General features: G+C 40.5%; 1 long non-coding RNA gene across 1 annotated transcript; it reads right to left on the minus strand.

Annotated features, from left to right (window-relative positions):
* Nucleotides 1–8,256: 8,256 nt before the first annotated feature.
* LOC123426042 lies at nucleotides 8,257–9,667 on the minus strand. Its single transcript, XR_006621994.1, has 2 exons — nucleotides 8,781–9,667; nucleotides 8,257–8,336 (listed from the first exon to the last, which is right to left on the minus strand). It is a non-coding gene; the product is annotated as an uncharacterized LOC123426042 (long non-coding RNA).
* Between the last annotated feature and the right edge of the window lie 8,123 nt (nucleotides 9,668–17,790).

A 17,790-nucleotide genomic window follows, 5' to 3' on the forward strand; every position in this document is an offset into this window, starting at 1 on the left:
TCATGGTGTTGATGAAGAAGCCTTCCGTATCCGAATCCCCCCTCCGGCAGGGCACCAGAATGTGCCCCAGATGAGATCTTGCGGAGACAGAAGCTTGCGGCGGCGGAAAAGTATTTTCGTGGATCTCCCTTGTAGTTTTGGATTTTTCAGGAATTTATAGGCCACAGGGGGCCCACAAGCCTGCTAGGCGCGGCCCCCCTGGCCGCACCTAGGGGGCTTGTGGAGTCCCCTGGTGGCCTCTGCCTTGGTTCTCACGTCCCGTGCGTATCTTCTGTTCCGGAAAAAATATTTTCGGAAATTTTATTCCGTTTGGACACTGTTTAAAATCCTCCTCTGAAAAGGGTCAAAAACATGGAAAAAACAGGAACTGACACTTGGCACTGAGTTAATAAGTTAGTCCCAAAAAAGATATAAAAGGCATACAAAACATCCAAAGTTTGACAAGATAATAGCATGGAACCATCAAAAATTATAGATACGTTGGACATGTATCACCCGCCGCCCCTCCCTCCGTGGTGCATCCATCCGGCCGAGGCCCCCGCCGCCCCGTCGCCAGCCGGCAGCAGCACCTCCCACCTCCTCGGCGGCTTCACTAGAGAGGTCGCCGGTGTCGGTCGCACCCTCGGGGACCGCGCCGGCATGCGTGCTATGGTGGATTCGAGGACCGGGAAAAGGTACAAGGTCAAGCTTTCGGAGGAGGGAACCGTCCAAGCCATAGACTTCAAGAAGGTAACTGGCAGTCCGGCCTAATCTTGGCTTCTGTTCTCCGGCGGTGGGTGCAGCCTGATCTGCGCTGTGATGTGTCTACGGTAGATAGCCTGTGTTCTGCAGTTCGGTTAGCAGTAGGCTGGTCTTGCGGATTGGGGATTGGGGTTAGGATTTTTATTCTATACTTTCCGTGGCTAAGCGCATGTAGTAAATGAGCTTAATTTTTGGTTGGAGGTGGAGGTTCCAGTCCAGTAATTTGGGGTAATTGTTGAACCTGTAATCAGATCTGATGATCCAACAATTGATGAAGTGTTCCTTTGTAGAAATTGTAACTGGGGATGATAGATAGATGTAATTTCAGGAACCACGTGAGGTTGAAATTGAGCTGGTAATAAAGCTTGAAATTTGTTTTGACGGGTAATTGTTGCAAGTAACAATGTTATAGCATGGTCTAGGAAAACTTGTCTAATTCATAAATGACGATGTATGCAACGACCACTGTTTCTCAACGAGCAGTAGTTGCCGCGTGGTTTTTCCCAGCGGGTGCTCGAGTTCACATCAACTGGAAGGGATCCTGTCTGGTAGGTGTTTGCGGGTAATGCTTGCAAGGGTGGGCAAATCTTCACGAAATCGCAGTGGTTTGACTTTTTTTCACAGAGATGGGCAAATGTACGTGTTAGCAATAGCGAAACATGTTAAACTGACTTTTCTTCCAGATCAAGCCATTTTATTTAATCCGCACTGCCTCGACCTGAAACCATCAAACCGTATCGCAGTAGCGTGCAGTTTGAGATTGAGAGCAGCAGGAGCTTTGCCTAGGTTACACTAGCCCAAATTGGTTAACACATTAGTGGTTCTGTTGCGTTGTGTACTTGATTTTATTATAAACCGTTTAAAGTGGCTGACCGTTTACCCTTTTGCATGTTATTGTATTTGAATTGGTCCATGGTTTCTGTCGAGAAGCAACAATCGAATACTGCACGCATTGAACATGCCAGTTATTTGGTCTTCATGTCAAACTGGACTTGTAAGCTTATTCACGAAGATTCAGCAGCATGGTGCAAGGCTGACAGGCACTACTTGTTCATAACAATCAGATACGGGAATAGCAACACTGCATGAAAAAATTTGGAGTCTCTGTTCGGACAGTTCAGTAACATATTGAAAACCTATACGACTCACAAGATTTAAGTGTTGTGATGATTGGAAAAGGAGCATCAGATCATGTCGTTGTCTTGTCCCCTATTTAAGTCTTATTCTAGTTTTCAAATTATAATTGCATGGTAGTCATCAGCCCCTGCTTTGCCTTAGTTATACAGCTACTTCTTCTTTTCCACAGGTTAGAACAGCACATTCATTTGCATTGGCCTAAGTAAACTAGAATGGCTTAAAAAAGAAGCTAATGCAGCACGTACGTAATGTACGCATTAGTGATAAAATATGAGGAAAAGGAATAAAATCTAGTAGTAGCAGTTTCTTCCCGTCAAGACCAAATCATTACCTAAAACTTCTAAATTTACGAGGCTATAAAAGAGCTATAAAAACATAAAATCGCGAGCAATTCCATGCCCGCTTGTATCCCTGGCGAATTGCCCCAACATTTTGAGAGGACGAGCCGCGATGCCGGTCGAGGACGTCGGCGTCTAGTCGCCCGAGGCGTTGTCGGGGCGCTACGTGCGGCGGGTCGACGAGGTGCCGCCCCATGATGACGGCTGCGACGACGCCCTTGAGGCCGACGGGCGGGGCACCGGGGACGACGACCCCTTCGACATCCCCGCCAAGCGCATGTCCGTCGAGAGGCTATGGCGGTGGAGGGTGAATCGCCATTCCCTACTCAACTTTCTGCATTCAGCTCGACTTGTTGGGGCTGCAGGGTGCTTGAGTTACTTTCCATTTGGATCCTCTAATGCAAGTGTTAGTGATATCTCTGTAACATTCTGTTTAGTGAACAACATACACTGTTATGGACCATGTGCTAGTAAATAAGTTATAATAATTTATTAATTTGTGCTCAGATGTTAAAAATATTGTTGCTTGCATGGCCCTTATCCAATGATTAAATGTTTTACCAGCATTAAATCCAATATATAAAAAAGCTTCAGTTTTGGATTGTTGATTTAGCATCATTAAACATTAATTTGAGCCAATTTCAGTTTTTGTTGATTGTCGATTGTTGATTTACCATTCGGCAACGCGACTTCCAGCTTTAGTTTCTACATCTTTTGATCCTTGCGTTTGTTTTGCGTGCAGGTTGCTATGACGCGGACAAGCTGTTGCTGCAGGTGGACAACTTCTCATGGATGCTCAACCTATCTCTCCTACGCCCACATGTGGTGAGCTCCACTTCGTCTTTCTACCCATGCAGATCTGATGTGATGTGCACAAAATACTTGCATTTTTCTCGACACAACACCCCATCACGTCTTGTTCGATTCGGATGTGCAATTTCATTGCTATTGTGTTGTTTGATGCTTGCTTCACAAGAGGGAAACCATGGATATAAGTTGAGCTTCCTTTTAATTTTATACTAATAATAATCATTTGGTTCCATTTTCTCTCTTGCTAGTATAGTTTGCTGCTGCAGTAATCTCACTCTGATGAACTCTGCAATAACGAGTTTTCTCATTACACCGATGGTGCAAGGCTTCTCCTGCTGTTGCCGCATGTCTTCCATCGACTTAGTTCTTCACAGGGAGAGATATAAATCCTTCACTTGTTCACTGTGTAATCTGCAGATTACTTCTTCCATTAATCATCTAGTGCTCCTATTAGTGAGATTCATCTAGTATTTTTTTGCAAAGCATGCAATGGTTTGGAGTACTTGATCATGACCTGATGAAACCTACATGTCGTTAGCATGTATATATATTAAATGCATTAAATCTGGTTAAATGCATTCTAGTACAACAGCCAGAAGCAATCCATTTTATTAAATGCATTCTGGTTAGGATTTGGTCATAGCATCACCTTGTTCGTTCTGTTTTAAATTTGGTTGCAAGTTATTATTTTTCCAGAACCAACATCTTACATTTCGGGCATTGGGCATTGGAATTTAGGAATTTCTATATAATTTTAGTTCTGGATGTGTCCAATGCAAACATTACTGTGAGCTGACAAATTGATTCTAAAATGTCCTATTAAATTTATTTCAAATGGTGATTTCTAGATTTAGTACCAAGTTACTGTTGCTCTGGCCTATGCATTGTACCTTGCTTTGTACCAATTTATTGCATTATTTGTTATTTACTGTTAAATATGTTGTTAGATTATTTTTATTTTGTTCCTAACCATTTTGTTGTATAACGTGCAGATGCTGGCCTTTCATGTTTCTTCACAAGCATCAGGACAAAAAAGAAGAAGCATAGTTCAGTGGATCTAGTTCTCGGAGTAATGAAGCCCATGCGATGCTTCATTACTATACACTTGTAGAGCTTTTTATCTGATTGTAAACTTAATGTTGATCACATTTATATGTGTTATATTATGTAAAAGATTGCTTTTTGCTGTTATTTGAAGTATTGTGTCTATTTTTGTCTATTTTGATTTAAATATTGGTTTTTTAATTATGAGCATATTGAAATCTGAAAAACATGACCTTGACAACACGGGCCCAAAAAGCAGAATGTGACATGTGGGACCCACTTACCAGAACTTGACAATTGGGGTGCATTAAAAAAACAAAAAACAAAGGCTACAGCCCAAAAATAAAAAGGCTAAAATGTTGGGCCTGGCCCATGTAGATGACGAAAATTAATAGGAAAAAATAATAAAAAGGCTGATTTGTTGGGCTCGGCCCATGTAAAACACCGAATTGGACCGGGCTGATTCTTACCAACGACCAATCCAATTGGTCGTAACTTTGCCACGTCAGATTGCCACGTTGGATCCGATGTGGGTTGGGCAGACAACCAACGACCAAAATAATTTCAATTCTTTCGTTTGGTCGTAAAATCCTACGACCAATCTAGCAAAAAGGTCGTTATAGTTCATTAGAGACCCTCGGCTTTTGACCATCTGTTTTTGGTCGTAAAAAGGTCGCAAATGGAAATCAATGACCATTCGGTGACCAATATGGAAGGTCGTTAGTTGACATATTTCTTGTAGTGGAAATCCATCTAGCTACTGCCTACGGACCCGTAGGTCTGATATGAACTACTCATGCATCATCGAAGGAGCACCATTGAGGATGATGAACCCCGCCGTGACCGTGTTCCTCTCCGAAACGGGCTCTAGATTGGTTTTCGTGGATCTAGAACTTGCGGCGGCTGAAATAATTTTTCATCAACTCCCCTAGGGTTTTCTGAATATTGGGGTATTTATAGAGCTCACAGGCGGCGGAGAAGCTTCCAGACACCAGGTCGCGCTAGGGGCCTCTCGCACACTGTGGTGTTTAGTGGGGCCCCTCAGCCATGGCTGCTGCTTAATCTTGGCCCCTAAGTTTCCTTCTGGTCCAAAAAAATCTCTATAAAGTTTCGTAGCAATTGGACCTCATCGGATATGCATTTTCTACGAAGGAAAAAAACAACAACTAGCACTAGGCACTATGTTAATAGCTTAGTCCCAAAAATGATATAATATTGCTATAAAATGATAATAAAACATCCAAGAATGATAATGTAACAGCATAGAACAATCAAAAATTATAGATACATTGGAGATGTATCAGCTTTGTCATGATGATCAAACATTACTTCATGCTTGTGATGTCAGTTCCTATATGAATAAGACAATTGAATTCAGGTGGGATCTTCTAGAATATATTAAATGCGGTGCTGAAGGTTGGAAACTTGATGAAGGTACGGAGTAAGCTATTAAGCTTAATTTTAATAGTGTAAAATCTTTTATGGCAACATCCCATTTTCATGAGTTTAGCAACAAATATGGCCTTAACACTCAGACAGTAGCTTCTTTCTGCGAAACTTTTCCTACATATGTTGACCTGCCTAAGCAAAAGTGGTTCAAATATCATCCTTCATTGAAAAAATACCGAAGGAACATGTTATAATTAAGAAGGAAGAAATAATTGTTAACCATGTTTATCCAATTATTCTTACTGCTTACATTGAGAAACCTCCTTTTCCTGTTAGGATTAAAGAACATGCTAAAGGTACAACAGTGTAATAAGAGTTATGTTGGAACACATACACGTTCGGAACAAATAAATGTTGAGCTTAATGTAGCTATAGTTAAAGATCTCCTAGTCGATAATATTGATGTGCGGGTTATTTACCTCTATGATGAAGCCGCTAGAATTGCAAAACCTGTTACAAACAAATGAGATGAACTAAATAAAAAAATCGGGGGTAGGCACACCTACCATCTCAGTTAAAATTGGAGAGCATTGCTATCATGGCTTGTGTGATATAGGTGCTAGTATTAGTGCTATACCCTTTACATTATATCAAGAAATTATGCATGATATAGCACCCTCTCAAATTGAAGATATTGATGTCACTATTAAGCTTGCAAACTGTGATACTATTTTGCAACTTGGGATTATTAGATATGTTGAAGTCTTGTTTGAAAAGGTCAAGTACCCCACTAATGTCTTAGTACTTTGTTTGGAACAACATAACTTTTGCCCCCATCATATTTGGTAGACCATTCTTGAATATGGTTAATGCTTAAATTAGTTGTGCTACTGAGAAGGTTAAAGTGATCTTTGGTGGTATTTCTCATGAGTTTAACTTTTCTAAATTTAGAAAGCAACCACATGAAAATGAATTTCCTAGTAAAGATGAAATAATTGGTCTTGCTTCTATTGTTGTACCCACTACAAGAAATATGTCAACTAACAACCTTCAATATTGGTCACCGAATGGTCATTGATTTCCATTTGCGACCTTTTTACGACCAAAAACAGACGGTCAAAAGCTGAGGGTCTCTAATAAACTATAACGACTTTTTTGCTGGATTGGTCGTAGGATTTTATGACCAAACAAAAGCATTGAAATTATTTTGGTCATTGGTTGTCTTCCCAAACCACATCGGATCCAACGTGACAAGCTGACGTGACAAAGTAACGACCAATTGGATTGGTCGTTGGTAAGAATCAACCCGATCCAGTTCGGTGTTTTACATGGACCGAACCCAACAAATCAACCCCGAACCCAACAAATCAACCTTTTTATTATTTTTTCCTATTAATTTTCATCAGCTAAATGGGTCAGGCCCAACATTTTAGCGTTTTATATTTGGGTTGTAGCCTTTGCTTTTTGTTTTTTAATGCACCCCAATTGTCAAGTTCTGTTAAGTGGGTCCCACATGTCACATTCTGCTTTGTGGGCCCGTGTTGTCAAGGTCATGTTTTTCAAATTTCAATATGCTCATAATTAAACAACCAATATTTAAATAAAAATAGACAAAAAAAAGACACAATACATCCAATAACAGCAAAAAGCAATCTTATCATAATATAACACATATAAATGTGATTAGCATTAAGTTTACAATGAGATAAAAAGCTCTACAAGTGTATAGTAATGAAGCATCGCATGGGCTTCATTACTCCGAGAACTAGATCCACTGAACTATGCTTCTTCTTCTCCGATACTTGTGAAGAAACCTGAAAGGCTAGCATCTGCACGATATACAACAAAATGGTTAGGAACAAAATAAAAATAATCTAACAGCATATTTAACAGTAAATAACAAATAATGCAATAAATTGGTACAAAGCAAGGTACAATGCATAGGCCAGAGCAACAATAAATTGGTATTAAGTACAGAAATCACCATCTGAAATAAAGTTAATAGGACATTTTAGAATCAATTTGTCAGCTCACAGTAATGTTTGCATTGGACACATCTAGGACTAAAATTATACTGAAATTCCTAAATTCCAATGCCCAAAATGTAAGATGTTGGTTCTAGAAAATAATAACTTGCAACCAGATTGAAAACAGATTAACAAGGTGATGCTATGACCAAATCCCGACCTGAATGCATTTAATAAAATGGATTGCTTCTGGCTGTTGTAGTAGAATGCATTTAACCAGATTTAATGCATTTAATATATATACATGCTAACGACATGTAGGTTTCATCAGGTCATGATCAAGTACTCCAAATCATTGCATGCTTTGCAAAAAATACTAGATGAATCTCACTAATAGGAGCACTAGATGATTAATGGAAGAAGTAATCTGCAGATTACAAAGTGAACAAGCAAATGATTTATATCTCTCCCTGTGGAAGAACTAAGTCGACGAAGACATGCAGCAGCAGGAGAAGCCTTGCATCATCAGTGTAATGAGAAAATTGGTTATTGCAGAGTTCATCACAATGAGATTACTGCAACAGCAAACTATACTAGCACCAGAGAAAATGGAACCAAATGATTATTATTACTATAAAATTAAAAGGAAGCTCAACTTATATCCATGATTTCCCTCTTGTGAAGCAAGCATCAAACAACACAATAGCAATGAAATTGCACATCCGAATCGAACAACACGTGATGGGGTGTTGTGTCGAGAACAATTGCAAGTATTTTGTGCACATCACATCATATCTGCATGGGTAGAAAGACGAAGTGGAGCTCACCACGTGTGGTCGTAGGAGAGATAGGTTGAGCATCCATGAGGATTCGTCCACCTGCAGCAGCAGCTTGTCCGCGTCATAGCAACCTACAAGCAAAACAAACGCAATGATCAAAATAAGAGGAGATGCAGAAACTAAAGCTGGAAGTCGCATTGCCGAATGCTAAATCAACAATCGACAATCAACAGAAACTGAAATTGGATTAAAATTAATGTTTGATGTTGCTAAATCAACAATCCAAAACTGAAGCTTTTTTATATATTGGATTTAATGCTGATAAAACATTTAATTATTGGATAAGGGCCATGCAAGCAACAATATTTTTAACATCTGAGCACAAATGAATAAATTATTATAACCTATTAACTAGCACATGGTCCATAACAGTGTATGTTGTTCACTAAATAGAATGTTGCAGAGATATCACTAACACTTGCATTAGAGGATCCAAATGGAAAGTAACTCAAGCACCGTGCAGCCCCAGCAAGTCGAGCAGAATGCAGCAAGTTGAGTAGGGAATGGCGACTCACCCTCCACCGCCATAGCCTCTCGACCGGCTTGCGCTCGGCGGGGATGTCGAAGGGGTCATCATCCCCGGTGCCCCGCCCGTCGGCCTCAAGGGCGTCGTCGCAGCCGTCATCATCGGGCGGCACCTCGTCGACCCGCCCCACGTAGTGCCCCGGCGACGCCTCGGGCGACTACACGCCGACGTCCTCGACCGACATCTTGCCTCGTCCTCTCGAAATGTTGGGGCAATTCACCAAGGATACAAGCGGTCATGGAATTGCTCGTGATTTTGTGTTTTTATAGCTCTTTTATAGCCTCATAAATTTAGAAGTTTTACGTAATGATTTGGTCTTGACGGGAAGAAACTGCTACTACTAGATTTTATTCCTTTTCCACATATTTTATCACTAATGCGTACATTATGTATGTGCTGCATTAGCTTCTTTTTTTAAGCCACTCTAGTTTACTTAGGCCAATGCAAATGAATGTGCTGTTCTAACCTGTGGAAAAGAAGTAGCTGTCTAACTAAGGCAAAGCAGGGGCTGATGACTACCATGCAATTATAATTTGAAAACTAGAATAAGACTTAAATAGGGGACAAGACAACGACATGATCTGATGCTCCTTGTCCAATCATCACAACACTTAAATCTTGTGAGTCGTATAGGTTTTCAATATGTTACTGAACTGTCCGAACAGAGACTCCAAAAATTATCATGCAGTGTTGCTATTCCCGTATCTGATTGTTATGAACAAGTAGTGCCTGTCAGCCTTGCACCATGCTGCTGAATCTTCGTGAATATGCTTACAAGTCCAGTTTGACATGAAGACAAAATGACTGGCATGTTCAGTGCTTGCAGTATTCGATTGTTGCTTCTCGACAGAAACCATGGACCAATTCAAATACAATAATTACCTGGAAAACAACTCCCTCGGCTGCCACCTCACACTGACTCGCTTCTGCTGCCCTGTCCACCATGTCATAGATGCATCCAGAATTGTTGGCATGAGACCCTCCACCAGAAGGCGCGACCATCTAACATGCAAATGGAGAAACGGTCAACCACTTTAAACGGTTTATAATAACATCAACTACACAACACAACAGAACCACTAATGTGTTAACCAATTTGGGCCATTGTAACCTAGGCAAAGCTCCTGCTGCTCTCAATCTCAAACTGCACGCTACTGCGATACAGTTTAATGGTTTCAGGTCGAGGCAGTGCGGATTAAATAAAACGGCTTGATCTGGAAAAAAAAATCAGTCTAACATGTTTCACTATTCCTAACACGTACATTTGCCCATCTCTCTTAAAAAAGTCAAACCATTGCGATTTCGTGAAGATTTGCCCACCCCTGCAAGCATTACCCGCAAACACCTACCAGGAAGGATCCCTTCCAGTTGATGTGAACTCGAGCACGCGCTGGGAAAAACCACGCGACAACTACTGTTCGTCGAGAAACAGTGGTCGTTGCATACATCGTCAGTTATGAATTAGACAAGTTTTCCTAGACCATGCTATAACATTGTTACTTGCAACAATTACCCGTCAAAACAAATTTCAAGCTTTATTACCAGCTCAATTTCAACCTCACGTGGTTCCTGAAATTACATCTATCTATCATCCCCAGTTACAATTTCTACAAAGGAACACTTCATCAATTGTTGTATCATCAGATCTGATTACAGGTTCAACACTTGCCCCAAATTACTGGACTGGAACCTCCACCTCCAACCAAAAATTAAGCTCATTTACTACATGCGCTTAGCCACGGCAAGTATAGAATAAAAATCCTAACCCCAATCCCCGATCCCCAATCCGCAAGACCAGCCTACTGCTAACCGAACTGCAGAACACAGGCTATCTACCGTGGACACAGCACAGCGCAGATCAGGCTGCACCCACCGCCGGAGAACAGAAGCCAAGATTAGGCCGGACTGCCAGTTACCTTCTTGAAGTCTGTGGCGTGGACGGTTCCCTCCTCCGAAAGCTTGACCTCGTACCTTTTCCCGGTCCTCTAATCCACCATGGCGAGCACGCCGGCGCGGTCCCCGGGGTCGCGGCCGACACCGGCGACCACTCCAGTGAAGCCGATGTGGGGTCCGCGCCCTCCATGCCGGCGCCGAGGAGGTGGGAGGCGCTGCTGCCGGCTGGCGACGGGGCGGCGGGGGCCTCGGCCGGATGGCCGCACCGCGGAGGGAGGGTTGGCGGGCCGGCGGCGGCGAGGAACCCTAGATGTCGCGCTCGGGATGGAGGCAGATCTCTCTCTCTCTGGTTGTTGGGGAGAGGGAGGGGCGGCGGGCCGGCGGCGGCGAGGAACCCTAGCCGTCGGAGCCCTTATCGCCGGTCTTGGCCGCGTCGACCTCGTAGGACGCCTGGTGGGCCGTGGCCGCGGTGGCTCTGTCCCTGTCCAGCAGCAGGTTCGGGTGGGGGTGGAGGGGGTCGAGGCCGGCGTTAGCGGCGAGGGGCGGTGGATGACGGCGAGCGGCGGTGGACGACAGCGAGGGGAGGGGAGGGGAGGGATCTGGATCGGGGAGGGCTAGGGTTCAACTACACGGGGAGAGAAAGGAGTGGTGTGCAGGGGAGAGAGGAGGTCCTGGTGGTTTTTTTAGGGGTAGCTTGCGGTTGGTGGGATTGTGGGCCGTTGGATTTCGGAGTATCCGACATTCTCTAATGCTTGATTCGCGTGACATGCTCATAGACCAATCAGAACGAAGTATAGGCTTCGATGACGTTATGACCATCTTAATTTGTCGTAATCGATTAATAATAGATTCCTTTTTATTTTTCAAGCGGGTCAAATTTAAACTACAGCTGCATCATAGATTCCTTTTTATTTTTAGAAAAAGTCATTTATAGATATAAAATTATCCATTTAATTACATAAATACCAAAAAAATCCAACATTCAACCACAAGTACGGAACGGACATGCCCGTTGTTTGCACCGCATTTTGAAATGGGCATTTAAAATTAAAAAAAAAATCAAAAAATTGTAAAACCTTCGCATTGTGTCATTACATGTGACCAATTTGCCACGAAAAATAATAAACTTGTAATACGGTAATTATTTTTAAAAAGTATTCTCAGAAATGATCTATCATGTGTGAAGATTCATGGCTTTCAAGCCAAATGATCAATCTTATGGTCATATTCATGGCATAGTTTGTTGAAAAGATCTAATATTATGCACAAGGGTGCATATTGGAATGGCAAACAATGTTGATTAAGGAAGTTTTCATTTTCCTTGTATGAAAAATTTATTTTCCATTTTTCAAGTGCCCCAAAATGAGTTTTTTTGTGAAGGACCTATCATATATTTGTTGCAAAATTGGACCAAATCATTTTTTTAAACACTAGGTCATATTTAATGTACAATTGACAAAATGGTTGGGTGTTAAAAACTTTTATCCACCTCTAGTGAAAAAGACAAATTGTCGTCGATTCAGCAAGAAGCGGGTCAAATATGAACTAGAGGTGCCTCATAGTTTTCTCATGATTATTCCCAAAAAACATTTTTAGGTAATGAAGTATCTATTTAATCAGAGATTCAATAAAAATTTGTTAAGATTCAACCCCTAGCTATGAACGGTCATGCTCGCCGTTTCGACCGCATTTTAAAACGGTCATAACAAATTAAAAAAAATCAAAAAAATACAAAACCTTCGCGTTGTGTCTTAATATGTGACCAAATTACCGGGAAAAATAATAAACTTGTAATACGGTAATTATTTCAAAAAAGTGTTCGTAGAAATGAGTTATCATGTGTGAAGATTCATGGCTTTCAAGCCAAATGATCAATCTTATGGCCACATTCATGGCATAGTTTGTTGAAATGATCTAATATTATGCACAAGAGTGCATATTGGAATGGCAAACAATGTTGATTAAGGAAGTTTTCATTTTCCTTGTATGAAAAATTTATTTTCCATTTTTCAAGTGCCCAAAATGACTTTTTTTGTGAAGGACCTATCATATGTTTGTTTCAGAATTGGACCAAATAATTTTTCTAAAATACTAGGCCATATTTAATGTACAATTAACAAAATGGATGGGTGTTAAAATCTTGTATCCACCTCTAGTGAAAAAGAAAAATTGAAGCCGATTCAGTAGGAAGCGGGTCAAATTTGAACTAGAGGTGCCTCATAGTTTTCTCATGGTTTTTCCCAAAAATCATTTTTAGGTAAAGAAGTATCTATTTAATCAAAGATCCAACAAAATTTTGTCAACATTCAACCCCTAGCTATGAACGGTCATGCCCACCGTTTCGACCGCATTTTGAAACGGTCATAACAAATTAAAAAAAATCAAAAAAATGCAAAAAACCTCGCGTTGTGTCATAACATGTGACCAAGTTACGAGGAAAAATAATAAACTTGTAATACGGTAATTGTTTCAAAAAAGTGTTCATGGAAATGACTTATCATGTGTGAAGAGTTATGGCTTTCAAGCCGAATGATCAATCTTTTGACTACATTCATGGCATAGTTTGTTGAAATGATCTAATATTATTCACAAGGGTGCATATTGGAATGGCAAACAATGTTGATTAAGGAAGTTTTCATTTTCCTTGTATGAAAAATTCATTTTCCATTTTTCAAGTGCCCAAAATGAGTTTTTTTGTGAAGGACCTACCATATATTTGTTTCAAAATTGGAGAAAATCATTTTTATAAAATACTAGGCCATATTTAATGTACAATTGACAAAATGGTTGGGTGTTAAAAGCTTTTATACACCTATAGTGAAAAAGACAAATTGCCGCCGATTTAGTAGGAAGCGGGTCAAATTTGAACTAGAGGTGCCTCATAGTTTGCTCTTTATTTTTTCTTAAAAATTATTTTTTGGTAAAGAAGTATCTATTTAATCAAAAATACATGGTGTGGTGGCTTGACTTCGAGGTTTGGATGGTGGTCGAGGGCCCCAACTCGAGAGGGCGTGAACTTGCATGCCAGTCGCATGGTCACCGCCTGACCGTTGCGTTGCCACGCGTTCTGGGTGGATTAGGCATGTCTGGTTTGTTGGACAGTCCCTCGATAGGTGTCGAGAAGAAGAATACAACAGAAGAATCTCACGAGGAGACCGAAGTAAGCTGAAACATGAATTAGCAGCCAAGTGTTTGATTAGCGCTGCGGGTAATGCACATAGACAATGGGCCTAAATTTTGGCTGAGGATGATCGTCTACTAAGGAGACGCTCTTGCCAAAATTTTAGCTTATATGGATGAACCTAGGTGACACTTTCTTTGCAAAGTATCACACTGTGCAGAAATATGGATGTTTATGCTGGGATCAAATGAATCAATGGATTGAGTTGAAATGTGGTGTATGATGTTAATTAGGGCATATGAAGGCATTGTAAAAAAGTTATACCATTTGGACATGCCAAAGTGACACTTCCTTCACAATGTGTCAATTTGGACACAAAATGGTATTTGAAACTGGGCTCACATGGATTGTTAGATGGGGCTAAAATTTTGTGGAGATCTATGTTTTGGGCACATAGAAGATGCGGAAAAAATTCAACTCATCACGATATTCCTATCTAGTACTTCCTTCACAAAGTTGTTAGCTGAACACAAACTTTGGAAATTTGCTGAGAAAGTTTTACAAGGCAAATGGTTACGAAAGTTTTCATGAGGCAATGATTTGGATAGTAAAGAGTGTCCAAAAAATTTGAGGGTTATCAAAGATATAGAAATAACACTTCCTTCACAAAGTGCTATTGTGAGCAGAATAGGAAAATGAATATTGCTGAACTACTTTCGAACTATGGAAGGAAGGGTTCTCGCATATTTGAGGAATATATGATCCAAAATATTTATGGGAGTTTTTCGAGAATTTTTTGAATGGTAGAATAGTAGGTTGCTTCACAAACTAGGCAAAAAATAACACATGGACATGACACATAGGCAAAACTGATGATGTGGCACCTAGTCATAGCTATGACCATCTATATTGGTCGTAATTAGCTACAAATTAGGCAGCGAAACAGGGCTATCTTCTTTACGACCTTTTCCACTAAGGACGTTACGACCTTTCTGATGAAAAAGGTCGTTAGTTTTTAAGGTTAGGACTCCTCCGGACAGCTTACGACCAATTGGTCTCAAATGGTCGTAGATTTACGACCAATTCTACGAGTGTCATTGAGAGAAGGTCGTTAGTTGACATATTTCTTGTAGTGACCTTCTTCATATCTACTACAACAATATTTGCTACACCATGAGAATTATATGCATTTGAATGAAAGAAATGAAATAGATATAATACTTATTAATCAACAACCTATCCTTAAGCACAATTTCGAGTTGAAGTTTTAGGTGATCCCCCTCCACCCAAGGGAAATCATGTATATGAGCTTAAGGCTTTAGCTAATAATTTTAAACATGCATATCTTGATGACAATAAGATATATCATGTTATTATTAGTGCTAACCATTCAGAACATGAAGAAAAGATATTACTCATAACTTTAAAGAATCATAGGGCTCCTATTGTATATACTCTTGATGATCTTATAGGCATAAGCCCCACTCTGTGTCAGCAGAATATTAATACGGAACCGGATGCTAAACAAGTTGTTGATCATCAATGTCGCCTTAACCCTAAAATGAAAGAGGTGGTAAGAAGTGAAATACTAAAACTTCAGGTATAATCCATCCAATTTCTGATAGTAGATGGGTGATTCGTGTTCATTGTGTTCCTAAGAAAGGTGGTATAACGGTTGTTCCTAATGATAAAAATGAACTTATTCCACAAAGGATAGTAACTAGTTATATGATGGTAATTGCTTTCAGGAAGTTGAATAAGTCTACTAGAGAAGATCATTGCCCCTTGCCTTTTATTGATCAAATGTTAGAAAGATTATCTAATCACACATGCTTTTGCTTTCTTGATGGTTACTATGGATTCTGTCAAATACCAGTGTCAAAACAGGACCAAGAGAAAACTACCTTTACTTGCCCCTTTGGAACTTGTGCTTAGAGGCGTATGCCTGTTGGCCTATGCAATGCACATGCTACCTTTCAAAGATATACGACTCTTATATTATCTAGCTTTTGTGAAAGGATTGTTGAGATCTTCATGGATGATTTTCCCGTTTATGGGACTTCCTTTGATGATTGCTTGAGCAACCTTGGTCGAGTTTTGCAGAGATGTGAAGAAATTAATCTTGTCTTAAATTGGGACAAGTGTCAATTTATGGTGAATTAAGGTATAGTGTTTGGGCATAAAGTTTCTGAACATGGTATTGAAGTGGATAATGCCAAAGTTGATGCAATAGAGAACATGCCTTGCCCAAGAGATATCAAATGTATAAGAAGTTTCCTTGATTATGTTGGTTTCTATAGGCATTTCATTAAAGAATTCTCAAATATTTCTAGGCCATTAACTAACCTTCTCCAAAAATATGTTCCTTTTGTTTATGATGATGATTATGTAAAAGCCTTTGGAATACTTAAGAAAGCCTTAATTATTACACCTTTTGTTCAACCACCTGATTGGAACCTACCATTTGAAATTATGTGTGATGCTACTGATTATGTTGTTGGTTTTTTAGGGCAAACAGTAGACAAGAAAGTGAATGTTATTCATTATGCTAATAAGACCCTAGACACCATTCAAAGAAATTATGCTACTACTAAAAAGAAGATTTTTGCAGTTGTGTTTGTATGTGATAAGTTTAGACCTTACATTGTTGATTCTAAAGTAACTATTCACATTGAACATTGTTGATTCTAAAGATGCTAGACCTAGACTTATTAAACGTGTGTTACAACTCTAAGAATTTGATATGCATATCTTTATAGGAAGGGAGCTTGTAACCTTGTAGCCGATAACTTGTCTAGGATGGAAAATGTTCTTGATGACCCACTTCCTATTGATGATAATTTTCCCGATGAGCAACTTTCTATTATAAACACTTCACATAGTACTCCCTGGTATGCAGATTATGCCAATTACGTTGTTGCTAAACATATTCCACCAAGTTTCACCTATCAACAAAACAACAAATTCTTCTATGATTTTCGACATTACTTTTGGGATGACCCACATATTATTAAGGAGTAGATTGTGTTATTACGCATAGTATGCCTGAGCATGAGTATGAATAAATTCTAAGGAAGTGTAATTCCGAGACTTTGGATGATTATACTCGGGGCATTTACCCAGGTTCGGGCCACTGAGAAGCGTAAAACCCTACTCCTGCTTTGGTGGATTGCTTTGGGGGAGACGAAGTTTACACAACATTTTGCCTCGACAAGGGTTGTAGCGGAGAGTTACTATGCGTACAAATACTCTAGGGTCCTAATTCCGTTGGGATCTGATTCTTGTGCTAGGTTGCCTTGGGCCTCCTTTTATAGCTCAAGGGGCGTCCACAATGGAAAACAGACATGATTAGATAGCTAATAGTGCTATCATACCTAACTCTAGCACTCAAGACAAAGTGCCATAAATGCAGGCTTATGTGGAAAGCGGGGGTGCGTCCCCGGCAGGCTTTTGCCACTGCTTAGCTGGCTGTTGTTTGGTGTCTTGACACGCCTCTGGAGTTTGTCGTCAAGCTGCACGGCCCTCCCCGCATTCGTTTGCGCCTCCCTCACACTTTTGCTATGGTAATGGAAGTTGAGAAGCCACATGGAATGTGGCCCCTGTTGTCATGGTTTTGTCACGGCATATGTCCTCGTGCAAGGACTTAGGTGTGGAGCCATCGCAACTATGTGGTGGCTTGAGAGGGGTTGGTCGGAATAGAGAGATGCGAGTTTACCCAGGTTCGGCCCCTCCGATGGAGGTAAAAGCCTACGTCCTGCTTGTGTTTCATTGATGATGATGATGATCTCGATTACAAGGGTGCGGAATCGCTACCTCTAATCTCGAGGGTCTCTCTAATCTATCTATCTGTAATGACTTGACCTTTCATGGCTCAACCTAATTTGCCCCTCTTGGGGCGCCTTACCCCTCCTTATATAGGTAGAAGGGGTAGGTTTTACATGTAGAGTCCTACTAGGAGTAGGAATAGGACTAGTCTCTATTGAAT

Source organism: Hordeum vulgare, chromosome 2H (assembly GCF_904849725.1).
Source record: "Hordeum vulgare subsp. vulgare chromosome 2H, MorexV3_pseudomolecules_assembly, whole genome shotgun sequence".
Lineage (NCBI taxonomy): Eukaryota > Viridiplantae > Streptophyta > Magnoliopsida > Poales > Poaceae > Hordeum > Hordeum vulgare.